At 42.5% G+C, this 13,878-nt stretch overlaps 1 protein-coding gene across 16 annotated transcripts in view; it reads left to right on the forward strand.

Moving 5' to 3' along the window:
- The first annotated feature begins 738 nt into the window (after positions 1-738).
- The window catches only part of PLCB4 (phospholipase C beta 4), a 435,586-nt gene continuing 422,446 nt past the window's right edge, over positions 739-13,878 (forward strand). For 5 of the 16 annotated variants that reach the window (XM_055104916.2, XM_055104913.2, XM_034947289.4 and 2 more), the window contains exon 1: positions 837-965. The gene's annotated coding sequence lies outside the window, so the exon portion shown is untranslated. Of the gene's footprint in view, positions 966-1,062; positions 1,269-13,878 lie in introns of those variants that run through there. The other 11 variants (XM_063601097.1, XM_034947275.3, XM_057300886.2 and 8 more) reach the window with 5 other exon arrangements.

The raw sequence follows: 13,878 nt of genomic DNA on the forward strand, positions 1-13,878 counted from the left end.
TGAGTGTGACTCGGAGGCACCTGGGGGCCGTTGTAGGGCCGGGAAAAGCCAGGAACTGGCTGGAGCAGCACCCCAGCATCCCAGGGACCAAAGTCTGGGGGGTTTGCATGTCTGAGGTTGCACTTGTGGGAAGACTTTTTGGAACCACTTAATCTCCGTGGCTCTGTGTAAGACCCGCGAAATAAAAAGAGGCAGTAGTACTCTTTGGAAGACTGTTTTAGGGATTAAATGAATAAAAAGCGTTTAGAACACTGCAGGACGCATTGTAGGCGTTGTATGGGTTTATGAAACCGAATATAAACAAATAAGCACGTCCCCCACCTAGCCAACGGCTTTGGGGGCCCCGTTCTGGCCAGTCCTGAGCCCCTCCACACGGCCCACGGCGGGCTGCGGGTCTCCCATACGAGGAGGGTGCCGCTCTTCTGCCCCCGCTCCCTGGGTTCTGCGCCCAGCGCCATCCCGTGCGTCCCCGAACCCTGGGCATGGGGCACATGCCGCGGGGAGCCGCCAGGGAGACCCCAGAGGAGCGCGCCGCGGGCCGGCTTCCCCGGATGCCCCACCCACCTCCTCTTGGCGCTGCCCACTACCTGCCTCGGCTGCTCGGCCCCCGGCTCGCGAGGCTGCGCCCCCGACCCAGTCGGCGCCCACTCCTCGCCCTGCGGGCTCGCGGCAACTGGGCGGCCGGCCCGGCCCCTGCCCACCCCCAGCCCAGCCCGGCGCGCCGCACTGGGCATGCTCCGTAGCCTGGGCAGGTTGGGGCTGCGAGGCGACAGCTCGGGCTCTGGAGCCGGGAGGCGAGAACGAGGAGGGAGGCTCGGGGGCAGGGGAGGAGGGAGCGGCTGGCCGCTGAGGGGCGGCGGGGCCCGGAGCGGGGGACGCGCAGGGCCCGGCGGTGGGCGGGCGGGTCGGCGCTGCCCCGTGGGCTCGCTGGGGAGCCACGGCGGAGACCCCCGCCCTCAACTGAGGTAAGGACCGCGCGGCGGGGAGACGGGGAGGCGGGGAGGCCAGGGAGGGGGGGCGGAGGCAGGCGGGAGGGCGGGACTGGGGTGCGCCGGGAGGGGGCTTGGCGGCGGCTCTTTATGGCGAGGAGGGGGTGGTGGCGCCGCGCCGGGAGCAGTAAGTGAGCTGCACCGCCAACAAGATCTCTCACACACAGACACACACACGCACACGCACACACGGGCGCGCACACACACGCGCGTACACACTGGGTCTCCAGGCAGCGGCCGTCGCCGCATCCCCGGCAGCAGCTCCAGGCAAAGTGACAGGTAGGAAAAGGCATTTCGGGTCCCGCCCGAGGATGCTGCCGCCCGCCTTGGCCCTCAGGGCTTGTTTGCTTTCCGCGGGTGCGTCCCGGACGCGCGCGCGCGCGCACCCGGATGCCCAGCGGGGACCCCGTGCAGGTGCCGGGTGCCAGGCGCCCTGTGCGCGCGGGAGGCAGGGGACCCAGACGCCATCCCCCTTCCCCTGTAGTCATCGCCTGCTGGGTTTCCTCAGACTCTCTCCAGACGTTCACCCTCTTCTGGGCTAGAAATAGCTCGGCTCGACGTGTATATGATTATTTTGGTTGGAAATAGTTGGCACCGTGCAACGCATGTAAATGTGTATGCGTGTGGATCTTCTTGCCTCTTCTGGGGAAATCATAGAAATGATTGACCGTTTCCACTTAAAACAACACTGACAGGCTTAGCACTCATTGGGGGCAGGGTTCGGGCCTCCTAAAAGCCTGTTAGTGAAGGAAATCCTTATTTTCAGAATTTTAAAGTTGCTTTTGCTTTAAACAATTAGACTCTGTATAGTACAGTACTTCTGAGTGTAGACTTCGTATATGGTACTGAATCGAAGTATGGAAATATGGAATTCTCTAATTTCCAAGTGTGTTTAAGTGCAGCTTTATCTAGAATCATAAAACTAGCATTTTCCTAGAGAGAAATACAACTGCCCACTATAGTTTCCATAAATATGGATATATCTGAAAGATGACCCTACTCTTCCAACTTTTTTTCCTCTTAACTTCTGTAGTGATTCTAGCTATTGTTCTAAAACATGTATTTGAAATTTAATTTTGGCCAGAATATTCAGGAAAGGTGTTTTTTTTTCCATATATGTAATACTTAGTGGTCTATATATTTAAGTTATAGGTATGTGGAGATAGCTGTTTAATAATTCTTTTTGTCTGGAAATAATGTTATTCAAACATAGGCAGCTATGTATCATTTTAAAATGATATTGAATTTCCCCTTAAAGAGAAATCAGATTTATAATGTAAACATGACCAGGAAAAGCAACTGGTGACTTTACCTGGGGAGGCTCCAAGGAGGTTAAGAAAGTATCTGAACAACTGTGTTTTTCAGAATAGAAAAATTGTGTGTGTGTTGCGGGGGAAGGTAAAATTTTAACTTTATTCTTTTATTGTTTTCAAGACGGCTGTTTTCAGAAGTGTGTGGTTGAACTGAGACCCTCATATTTTATACTCTTCAAATTTGAGTGGCCTCAGTTATAGAATCATACAGAAGATCAAAAGTCTAGCTCAGCAGGGGCATGTGGTGTAATCCCTCACTATCTGTGTTATGTAATCCAGAATGCTGTTTTTCATAGGACAGTCTTGCATGATCCTTAGCTGGTGTATTGATCTATTATATCATCTTCCTTTTGAACTGTAGTAGTTTAATAAATGATTGCCATCTTTGGAGAGCACCTGTTTTCATAAAAAATCACTTTTTGAAATGGCAAAACATTTTTATTGGCACTTTTATGAACGTAAGACTTGCTGCCAGACGAGTAACCTTTTGAATATGACGTATTATAACATATCTAAAGGTACCATGTGTTAGCTTATGGACTACACTTCCTTCCAACTATATTATTACTCAACAGTTGGAACTTAGTTTTGATTTAGTTTTGATGATATTACTACCCAGCTCTGAATTAATCGCTGTTGAAAATGCTGTTCTACAAGTAACTGTCAAAACAGAATTTCTAACTCCATTTGATCACTGGGTGCACATTTAAATCTGTCGGAATAACTCCACCTTTATTTTGCAAATGCATACCCACGCAGAAAGCTTTGTTCTAAAATACTCTATTGGAAGTTTTATATTTGTATGCCTGAAAATGTGAGTGATGTTAAACTGCTTACATGTCCTGGAATCGTGAGGCGGTGTGTTTTTGCCTTATGAGATAAAGAAATATATGGTAGTTGAAAAAGTGTTACAGGTTACCAAAAACCTTTTGCAGGGAAAGATTTTAAAAATTTGTATCACCTCTGCAATATTTCAACCACAGCAGAGTCCATTCAGTGCCCGTAGCACAGCTAGTTTGCCTTTCCCAAGATTATACACAACTGTCTTCAGATTAATGTATACTGCTGACTTTGGCAACATGGGACAGTTATATTTGGCAATTTCAGTAAACATGGTATTTTCCTAAGATACCACTAACTTCATTTTGGGGTTTGATTTATTAAGAATTGAAATGTTTGCCTGGTATTCATCTTTACCCCACCCTGTAAGTAAAATTGAGGTAAAAGTGAGCTTCAGGGCTGCTGTGCTGTTTTCCTTGTGATCACATTAGCATGCTAATTTGTGAAAGGATGTTACAATATAAGTGAAATTAGCTTCTGAGTTTAGTGTCTGAATTTTCATCCCCAGTTTTTCAGATGTAGCTGGAAAACTCAAATAACAGAATTAATGAAAAAATTTTGCAGATTATTAAAAAAAATTAGTAATTAGCTGAGTTTGATTTTTTATTTTGAAATCTTGAAAGTAAATGTTATCTTTTTGGATTAGAGCACTTAGGTAATGTAAGAAAGATTTTGGATTTCTCATGTTCTCCACACTTAATAGTAAACTATTTTTGGGGAAGTATAAATTTTCTTTGAAACTTAAAATTATTTAGCAGGCTGTGACTAAAGTATTGTTTGTGATCACTTATAAAGTAAGGGAGAAACAGCATGTTGATTAGCACCGCTGACCCAGGTCTTTTAATAAACTGTCTATCTACCACAGTTGAGTCCCTGTAAAACCAAGAACTTCTGTATTTGATATGCCAAATCAGGTCAAGGACTAATGGAGATGCTTTAGTGATCACCGTTGGTATTTTATGTCCAGATTGAAGTTTTTAAAATAGTTGCTTTTCACCTCATAATATATGAATGTGTAGGCCATATTAGTGTCAGTCAAGGAGACTTATCTGCCTGTTGGGAAATAAATACAGCTTTTCATCGCTGGTGGGAGGCAGCAGTGACTTTCTGTGGTTTTGCTGTTGGTTTTCAGATGTGAACTGTGTTTGCAAGGACACTGCTTCATTCTCAGTGCTGTCCATTCCACATTTTCCTATTTCCCTCTCATATTGGGAAAATGAATAAACTTGTGTAGCTCTTTATTCTATTCCTTAGTATTTGTTTGTTTAATAGTTTTGCTTTTGATAAAGCCTCACCCTTTAAAGTAGAAATACTTTCTCAAATTGTAATATTATTTATCTAGTTATGCCTTAGAATGATATAAAGGTTTTACATGTTCCTAGGCTGTGATTCTTTAGCTAACCAAATATAAAAATGAGTTTACTTCCTTGCCAGTGGAGGCAGACCTGGGTGATTATGCATTACTGAGTGGATGAGTGTGATGTTTACATTGTCTTGGTTGGAATTAAGCTTGCTTTGAAAATATCACCCTGGAATAACTTTTATTTGCAAGGCCCACTTCACTCCATTGCAACAACCACTCCCAAACCCCATTTTCTGGGTGGAAGGGTAGAAAGAGTCTGGGTGGAAGCTCACGACTTTGGATGCTTTTTTATGCTGAAGGCGTAACCCAAGTTTCTAGAGGAGATGAAAGTAATAATGCTGTACCTTTCAAATCTCAGCTAGGAGATCCTTATGTTCCAGGGAATGAATGACCAGCAGAGTCTTTATTTTCCCTGCATGCACTTCGTCTACTTTTCCTTTCCTTTATCAAATAAAAATAGTTGAAATGGACATAAATCAGAAGGTTTTTCTCTGAACACCTCTCTTACTCACTACTTATAAAACCTTCAATGAGAATGTCACACACCATGTGACCATAAGATAGTGTTATCTTCTCCCCTTTCCTGGGATTCTCCTTCAAAGCTCAAAGGATCTTTTGGTATGCCTAGGGCTGGGAAATTCCACCTCTAGCTACGGAAATACCCTTGGGCCAGGCAAATCATGGCTTTAAGATACATTGCCCTTCTTGTCCTCCCGAACAATTAAAGCATGTCTTTGGCTCCCAGACATGAGTGAATTGAAGTAGCCATTTCCTTAGAAACAGGAAGAAAAAAGCAACTTGAAGTAATTAATTGTAAGCAGCTCATCCAGAGAGCAGAGACCACAGACCCCTGATTTTACATTTGACATCTCCCTTTCTTCTCTAGAACAGGAGTTCTTCATTTTAGGGCCAAGGATGCAGTTTGGTGGGTCCACGAATGTAGCTGGCAAATGAATTACATCTTTATATTCACTTACTTCCAAGTGACAATTGGGGCAGGTGTTAGGGCTACTACTAGATCTTGGCATTTAGTGGGTTGAAGAGAAACACATGTATTACTTCACATATCCCTTTAAAGAGTTATTTTGATAATTATATTTCAATGAGATTGATTTCCATTGTACTTTTAGGTATTTAATTTTATATATTTAAACATATTATGCTGGGCCAGGCATGCTGGCTCACACCTCTAATGCCAGCACTTTGGAAGGCTGAGGTAGGAGGATTACTTGAGGCCAGGAGTTTGAGACCAGCCTAGGTAACACAGTAAGATCAATTTATGCAAAAAATACCAATAAAAAAATTAGCTGAGCGTGGTGCACATGCCTGTAATCCTAGCTACTTGGAAGGCTGAGGCAGGAGGATCGCTCAAGCCCAAGAGTTCAAGGTTATAGTAAGCTGAGATCGCATCAGTGCACTCCAGCCTGGGTGACAGAGTGACAGTCTATTAAAAAAAATAATAAAATGAAAATATCCTGCTGAAAAGGGTCTTTAAGATTTACCATATTGCGAAGGGCATTCATGACCCACACAAGGTGAAGACCATGTGCTCGAGAAATGCTTCTTCCCAGAGGCAGCTGGCTGGGTGGGTGTTTTCACTGTGGGTTTGCGTTGAGCAGTGGTTGCTGAGATCTTCAGGCGTTGGAATCAGGCACTGAATTCCTGACAAATGCCTTGTTTTAGCTTGAATGCTGACAGATGCCCTCTTTTAGCTGTGTGACCCTGGGCATTCACTCTGAGCCTCAGTTGCCCTATCTGTAAAATGAGGAGAATAACCCTATGGGGCAAAAGTGCTTGGTGCTGCACTGTGAATGATACAGGGTACTGTTACTGCTGCTACTACAGGTGCTCAAAGGATCCCAGGATCTTTGGGTGTGCCCAGGTTTGGGAAATTCCACCTGTAGCTACGGAAACACCCTTGGGCCAGGAAAATCATTACTTTAAGATACATTGCCTTTCTTATGCTGCTGAACAATTAAAGCATGTTTAACAAGTGCTACTGCCCCTTCTCCTAATGGTACTACTAGTATTATGGCTCTCATCTTGTTCTCTTTCATAGGGGTAGATGGCATTGACCTTATCCATACAAAGCAGCCTGAGAAAATTCCTATAAAACTTACAAGGGACACTTACTTTGCCACTCTGCAAGTACAGAAAGTTTCAGTCACCCCACAGGACCACCATGAAGTACCAGATCTTCCTTTGGACTTGCCAAGCCCAGTGACTGCATTCGGACAGAGGGACCTAATATTAACTCAGTCCTAATAGCTTCAAAATTCTGTGACTTTGGTGTTTCAGAATATAATTCAGTGAGCCAGATGCTGTCCCCAGGGTATCTGTCTCCCAGCTAGGCTTTTTTTTTTTTTAAACAAAACAAAACAAAACAAAACATATTAAGCCATTTAGGCCTGGAGGGAGAAAGGCCTGCACTAGAAGAATTAGGGGTCTCTGGCGTTCAGGGGCAGTCACCATAGCTCTTGTTTTTCCATGGAGTTTCTTGGAGAGTACTCAACTTCTCTGCTTTACATAGTATTATAATAACAACAACAAAATGAAACAACAGACATTTGTTGAGCAGTTAAAATATGCCACTTAATCCTTCTGACAGCCTTTTTGGGTGTGTCCTAATAGCATCTCCAGTTTATACTTGGGGAAACTGAGGTTAGGAGATGTTAAATTAATCATCCCAGGATGTTAAAGTTAGAATTGAGACTGAAACTCAGGTAGGCTGACATCAGAACTCCAACTTCTAACCACCGTACTGTGTATTACCTGTCATTAAGCTGGTACATGCTGCAGAAAGACTTGTTACCATAACAAGTTTTGTAATAATTATTTTAAGTGACTAGGCTGAGATATGACAAAAGCTTCTGGCAATCCTGCTGTGAATATGGAATTGGAATAAGAAATTGAGGATAAAACAATGCATTCTTATCTAATCCTAGGTACTTCTGTTTCTGCAGTTGCATGCCAGAAATCCGAGACAGGGAGAGCACTAAATGCTAATTCGTGGTAGCCTAAACAAATAGTTTTAGTTTTCTGGAAGGCCGGTTTTTACCTGGTGAAGTTCCTCATGGTTTTAATGAGGGTGTGGTGTACTCTGATTCCTCTAAGGGCCGGGTAAGTGAAAGGCCCAAGTGTGGCTGACCAGGTGTCAGAGACCTTAGGGAGTGGTGAGGCTTGCACCCATCCAGGGGCCCAATTGTGCCCGTTCCCATGGAGCAGCTACCACTCGGGTCTGACAGGTTTCTGCCAGGTGGGCCTAGGGCCCAGGATTACCAGTGCCTCTGCATTTTCAAGAGAAGCATGAAATCCAGATTTATTTGGAGTCTTCTCATTTTAAAATGTTTGGAAATAATTAAGATGGAAAACAAACCTGTCAGCCCATGGTGTGGCCAAACAAAGCATGTTTGTGGTTTGACCCAGGAGCTCCTACGTTGAGCCTTTTGTTAGCTGTAAGTGCTTGGAAACACCGTGTACTAGAACATGTCAATAGTTTTTGTTTTGCCCTTTAATTTTTTTGGCTGTAAAATTTCTTATAAAGGTTGTTATGGTCATTTATTTCCAGTGTACATAGATTTCAGATTCTGAATTTCTGCTTGTTTATTCTCTCCCTATACCCTATTTTTCCAAGCTGTTGGCAAATACACAAAGTTGAGGGGGGAAGGGCAGGTTTTTTCCTCCTGTTTCATGGTGCTCCTTTAAAATAAGAACACCTGGCCGGACGCGATGGCTCACACCTGTAATTTCAGCACTTTGGGAGGCCGAGGCGGGTGGGTCACTTGAAGTCAGGAGTTTGAGACTAGCCTGGCCAACATGGCAAAACCCCATCTCTACTAAAAATACAAAAATTAGCCGGGTGTGGTGGCAGGCGCCCGTAATCCCGGCTACTCGGGAGGCTAAGGCAGGAGAATTGCTTGAACCTCGGAGGCAGAGGCTGCAGTGAGCTGAGATCACATAATTGCACTTCAGCCTGGGTGACAGAGTGAGACTCTGTCTCAAAAAATAAATAAATAAATAAAAAATAAGAACACCCAAGTGTACAGAAATAGGTGACTTCATTTATGGAGACACAGAGGTTCTCTTGCCTGCCTCACTGATTTGAACTCTAACCAGTCACAAGATGTCCCCCCTGCTATTTGGTAGTAGCTGTATTTGTCCTGAAATATAGAATACAGATCTGTTCCTGCAGACCAGTGTTTCAAGATGCAGTCCGCTTAACAGCCCTCATTTTCCTTGTTGCTTTTAAATGAGAGACCACACTGGATCAAATGAAAATGCAGTTCCTTCGGGATGTGTTTCTCTCATATCTGCCAAGATGCTATTATTGGACAAATCACCAAAGCCCTCTCTGGGATTTCTTTTAATTTTTTTTCATTGGTTTTTTAAAATGATGTAAGTAATACATTAATATGTTCCAATTGAAGTGATAATGCAGAAATATGGAAGCAAAATGCAAAGTACCCTTTTCCACCTACACCCATTCCCAGATACAGTCATTGGCAATAGTTTAGAATGCCTCTTTCCCTCCTTTTTTCTGTACATTTACATGTATAAGTATATATACATGTCATTTTCTTATTACATATACTGGATCATATTGTATACATTTTTGTCTGTGACTGACTTGCTTTTGTCCACTTAACTGTATATCATGGAGAGCTTTCCATGTCAATATGTTAGTTATCTTGTTCTTTCTAACGTTGCATAAAATTTGGTAGTATGGATGTACTGTACTTTATTTAACCATTCTTCTGTGGACACTATTGCAAACTGAAAGATTCAAGATCTTTGTTCGTAGGTCTTTGTGCAAATGTGTGAGAATTTTTTTTGTAGCTAAATTTCTAGAAATGGAACTATTTGGTCAAAAGCCTATGCACACTTCAAATTTTGACAGAGTGCTGATGAATTGCCTTTAAAAAAGGTCTCCATGAAATTTGTGGAACCTCTGATTATGCAGCTGAACATAGCCTCTAATTGCAGCATGTCCCACATTGTTACCTCGCTTTACTAATTCAGTTAGATTTCACTTGTATATGGCATACCAGGAAGTGATTTTAGAAACAGACTATGTCCTTAAAATCCCTTGAAAATACAGTTCTTAATCAAAACAAATTGATCAGTTAAGGGGCTAATGTAAAAACTCTTTTAAGAAAGACATATCTTGTAGAATCAGAGAGTTGAAAATCTGTTTTCTGATCAATTTGGTGAGCTGTGAAACTCTAGACCCTTCCCAGCAGGGACATGTCCATAAGCACCCTTTAATCTGTTGTTAGAGAACTGAGGTGGTCCACAGCCAACACAGACAGATCAGACATTGATACTGGCCTGGGAAAATTAATTTCATTGCTGAAAAATCCTATCCAGGTGTGTTTGTAGCTTTAGGTTTTCAAATACTAGTTATTTAAGAATCTCTTTTGCTTTTTACTTAAAGAATGAGAAGATTAGGAGATAATGCTATTTAATGAGTTTTATTTAATGGATACTTGAATTTAATGTCCTTGACTCTTATTTTTTTATATTTTATTTTATTTTTGAGACAGGGTCTCGCTCCATCGCTCAGGCTAGAGTGTAGTGATGCCATTATGGCTCACTGCAGCCTCATCTTCTGGGCTCAAGCGATTTTCCTGCCTCAGACTCTCTAGTAGTTTGGACCAGAGGCGCACGCTAGCACACCTGGCTATTTTTTTCTGTTTTTGTAAAGACAGGGTCTCGCTATGTTGTCCAGGCTGGTGTTGAACTCCTAGGCTCAAGCAGTGCCCCCACCTCAGCCTTCCAAAGTGTCGGGATTACAGGTGTGAGCCACTGCATCTGGCCTGGCTATGTTTTTTTGAAATGATATGTTGATAAAGGACTATATAAATTAGAAACTATACCTTCTTTTCTTTTCTTCTCTTTTCTTTTCTTCTTCTCTTCTTTTCTTTCTTTTTTTGAGATGGAATGTCACTCTGTTGCCCAGGCTGGAGTGCAGTGGTGCGATCTCGGCTCACTGCGACCTCTGCCTCCCTGGTTCAAGCGATTCTGGGTTACAGGTGTGCACCACCAAGCCCGGCTAATTTTTGTATTTTTAGTAGAGATGGGGTTTCACCATGTTGGCCACGCTAGTCTTGAACTCCTGACCTCAAATGATCTGCCCGCCTCAGCCTCCCAAAGTGCTGGGATTACAGGTGTAAGCCACCACGCCTGGCTGCTACACCATGTTTTCTTTTAAAGAGATATTGGGAGAAATATTGCAGGAAATCTAGGTCACTGATTGATTCCTAACTGTGTTCAGAAGGGACTACTTTGATAACTGTAATTGTTATTAATGATATGAAGTAAATTATTTGTGAATTTTACCACATTCCTTGAAAGACTGAGACTCAGTCAGGGTTAGTGAGTCTTGATTAGATAAATGACAGCAAAGTGAAATACTGTTTCTGTTTCCCAAAGATGGATTTAGTCCTTTCATCTGTTTCTCCAGATACTCATTTTTTAAGAAAAATTCTGGTTTGGTTGGCAGTGACATTCAGATTCTGATTGTATGCCTTCTGCATGTTTATTTTTACAACACACTGTGAATTGTAGAAATATGGTGGGACAGTCATATTTCCTTGGCATTGAAACCTTGCATATTCAAGAAAGTCTGTGCTAGGTTTTGCTCATGGAAATGTTATAGTGTTTCACAGTTTACAGGCAATTTCCTTTGATAATATCTGTGAAAGCACAGTGGAGGGCACCACCTGGTCACTCTTTCAACCTGTATCATTCAGGGCCCTGCTGGGGAACAGATGGCATGTGTACGCCAAGTCCTTTGAGGAGGGCTTGTTAAAGGGACCTTTTGCAAGGTGTGGGCAGGTGTAGGGAATACAATCAGGGTAAATGCTAAAGAAAGACCTAGCAGTGACGGGGAGTTAGTCCTACTCTAAGGAAGGGGCAAGAAAGGCTGACAAGAGCTGTATCCCTTTCTAGAGGGACCCCGTCTGCCTGTAATATCCCTCCAGGGAGACAGAGGGGAATATATATACCTTCCTCACTCTCTGCCTGTCCCCTAAACGCTGGCTAGTGTCTTCCATTAGCCGAACCCAGACAGAAGCCAGAGGGCAGGAGAGAGGAGGAAAAGGGTGGAAAAGGTAAGTGAATGGGTCTGGGAAGGCCAGTAGCAGACCCCCACCCACTTGCCCTCCAGAACAGAGGTTTGCATGGTTGAGTGGTCAGTCCAGGGTAGAAAGCTTATGGTCTGGTTTTGTGGACAAAGAAAATAAAACTGCATCTACAGTGATTAAATTGAAATTGGGAGTTTTCTACAATACCACATGGCTGGTATCAGTAAAATTTGTGGTGGGCCTTAGAGTAACATTAAAAAAAATTTTTTTTAGTTCCCTTTGGAATGGATTATGCTTTATGCTTCTTGGGAAATGCGTAGAATGGGAAATGTTATGTATTTATCTGATTAACCAAAAATGTAGGCTTATAGATAGGACAGACAGAAGGGATTCATAAAGTCTCTCAGCATGGAGTTGGATTCCTAAGATAGATATAATTCCTTTGATTTTAATATTTTATAAAAATATTTTATTTAAAATGTCAGGTACCTGGGGGAAGAGACTAGGAGGAAATTAAGGTTATTACAGTAATTTTCCTTCAAGGAAGTCAATTTAACAGAATCATTAGCATCACTGAGTAGAAATGAACAAGCTGTATTTCCCCATTTGTTCAGCATGGCAGCAAGACTCTGAAATTTCAGGCTCATTTATTCTCTCATTTTCTTGGCCCTGTTGCTTGAAAAGGTGAAGTCTGCTCTTTGGTTTGTGTACTTGTCCTGAATGAACAAGCAATGGAACTTAATTAGAATCATAAAATAATACTGCTATAAGATATATCAGAGTTCATTTCTTCTTACCTCCAAATTGTGTGCAGTAAGAAACCGAGATACTAGTTATTAGCAGCTACTACTTTGCAAGTTCTCAGAGTTGGTCACTCTGGAAAAATCATATCACCTCTCCATCATGAAGGAATTGCACTAGATTAATTCATTTTTGCTTTTACCCTTATATGTTCCTGAAGTCCTTGATTCCAAGGGTTTGGTTGTCCATTACTCACTATCTTCATAGATTAGAGGCAGAGCTTCTTGAGTACCTCTTCATTACTTAGCCCTTAAAATGGTATTCTCTGGAGGTCTCTACATTGCTTTTGACTGTGTTCACTCTGTAAACTCTTTCTGTATAAGATAACTCATTCACTTCTACCATTTTTATAACCCCCAATTTACTGAAGACTCCCCTATCACTGACCTCTTGTCGGAGCTCCAGATATATCCTGTTGTCTGCTGGAGATCTTGACATTGAAGTCTATGGGGACTTTCAAATCAAAGTGTACAAAACAGGAGTCCTCAACTTCACTCCAAACTTGTGTCTCCTTCCGGTTTCTAAATCTTCATGAAACAAGCTATCCATCTGTTGAGTTTACCCCATCAATATCCTTCATTTTTGTTCACTTTTCTCCATTCCTATTGCCGCTAGCCTGAATTTATGTCTGCAGAATTTCCTGTCTTGATTGTTCCAAGAATTTTTCATTCAGTCTCTCTATACTGTCTCTTTCTTATCTGTGCCTTCATTCATGTCTTCTATTGGCTATTCAGTGAGCATCAGGTACTTTAACAGTGAGATCTTGCTCTCAGGAGTTTACAGTTTACTGGAGGAGACAAATAGACACTACTTTATAAGTTTACATCTTTGCCCGTTGACTCTGTTCTCCAAACCAGCTAAAGTAATTTGCACAAAACAAATCTTATTATAGCATTACCTCTAAGATACTTCAACAGCTCCCTGTTGCTATCAGGATTAATTTGTTTTCCTAATTTGCCAAATGTAAGCCATCCCTGGCCTGACCTCTGTGATGAAGTTTTAACTCCTTTATTTGCATCACCTATACTAGGCTGTGTTGAAATCCAAGAACATAAAGCCTGCTGCACTGTGGACACTGTGGCTTTGCACTATGACTTTGCACTCAATCCCCTTCTTCAACTGGCTGACTCCTACAGGCCTTTAGAGACTCCATACAGTTGCCATCTTCCTATAAAGCCTTCCTTGATTTCCACTCCAGTCCAGATTGGGTGCCCTACTTTAGTCCTCCTGTTGAACAGTTTGCAAATTTTAGCCACAGCATGACTCTCTTGGGAAATGGAACAATCTGGTGCATATTAGTGACTAAGTTGATGTCTCTTAAATGAATAAATAACTAAATGCCATTATTGCAAAGTCTGCAGATTGGGTAAATTAGGAAAACAATCTGATGATTAAGCAAAAAAAAAAAAAAAAAGCCAAAGTTTAGTAAACCAAAGCCATCTGCAGACCTATTAAAGAAAAAAGTATTTCATGATTATTTACACTGG

The sequence above is a fragment of the Pan paniscus genome, chromosome 21 (assembly GCF_029289425.2).
Source record: "Pan paniscus chromosome 21, NHGRI_mPanPan1-v2.0_pri, whole genome shotgun sequence".
In the NCBI taxonomy this organism is placed as follows: Eukaryota; Metazoa; Chordata; class Mammalia; order Primates; family Hominidae; genus Pan; species Pan paniscus.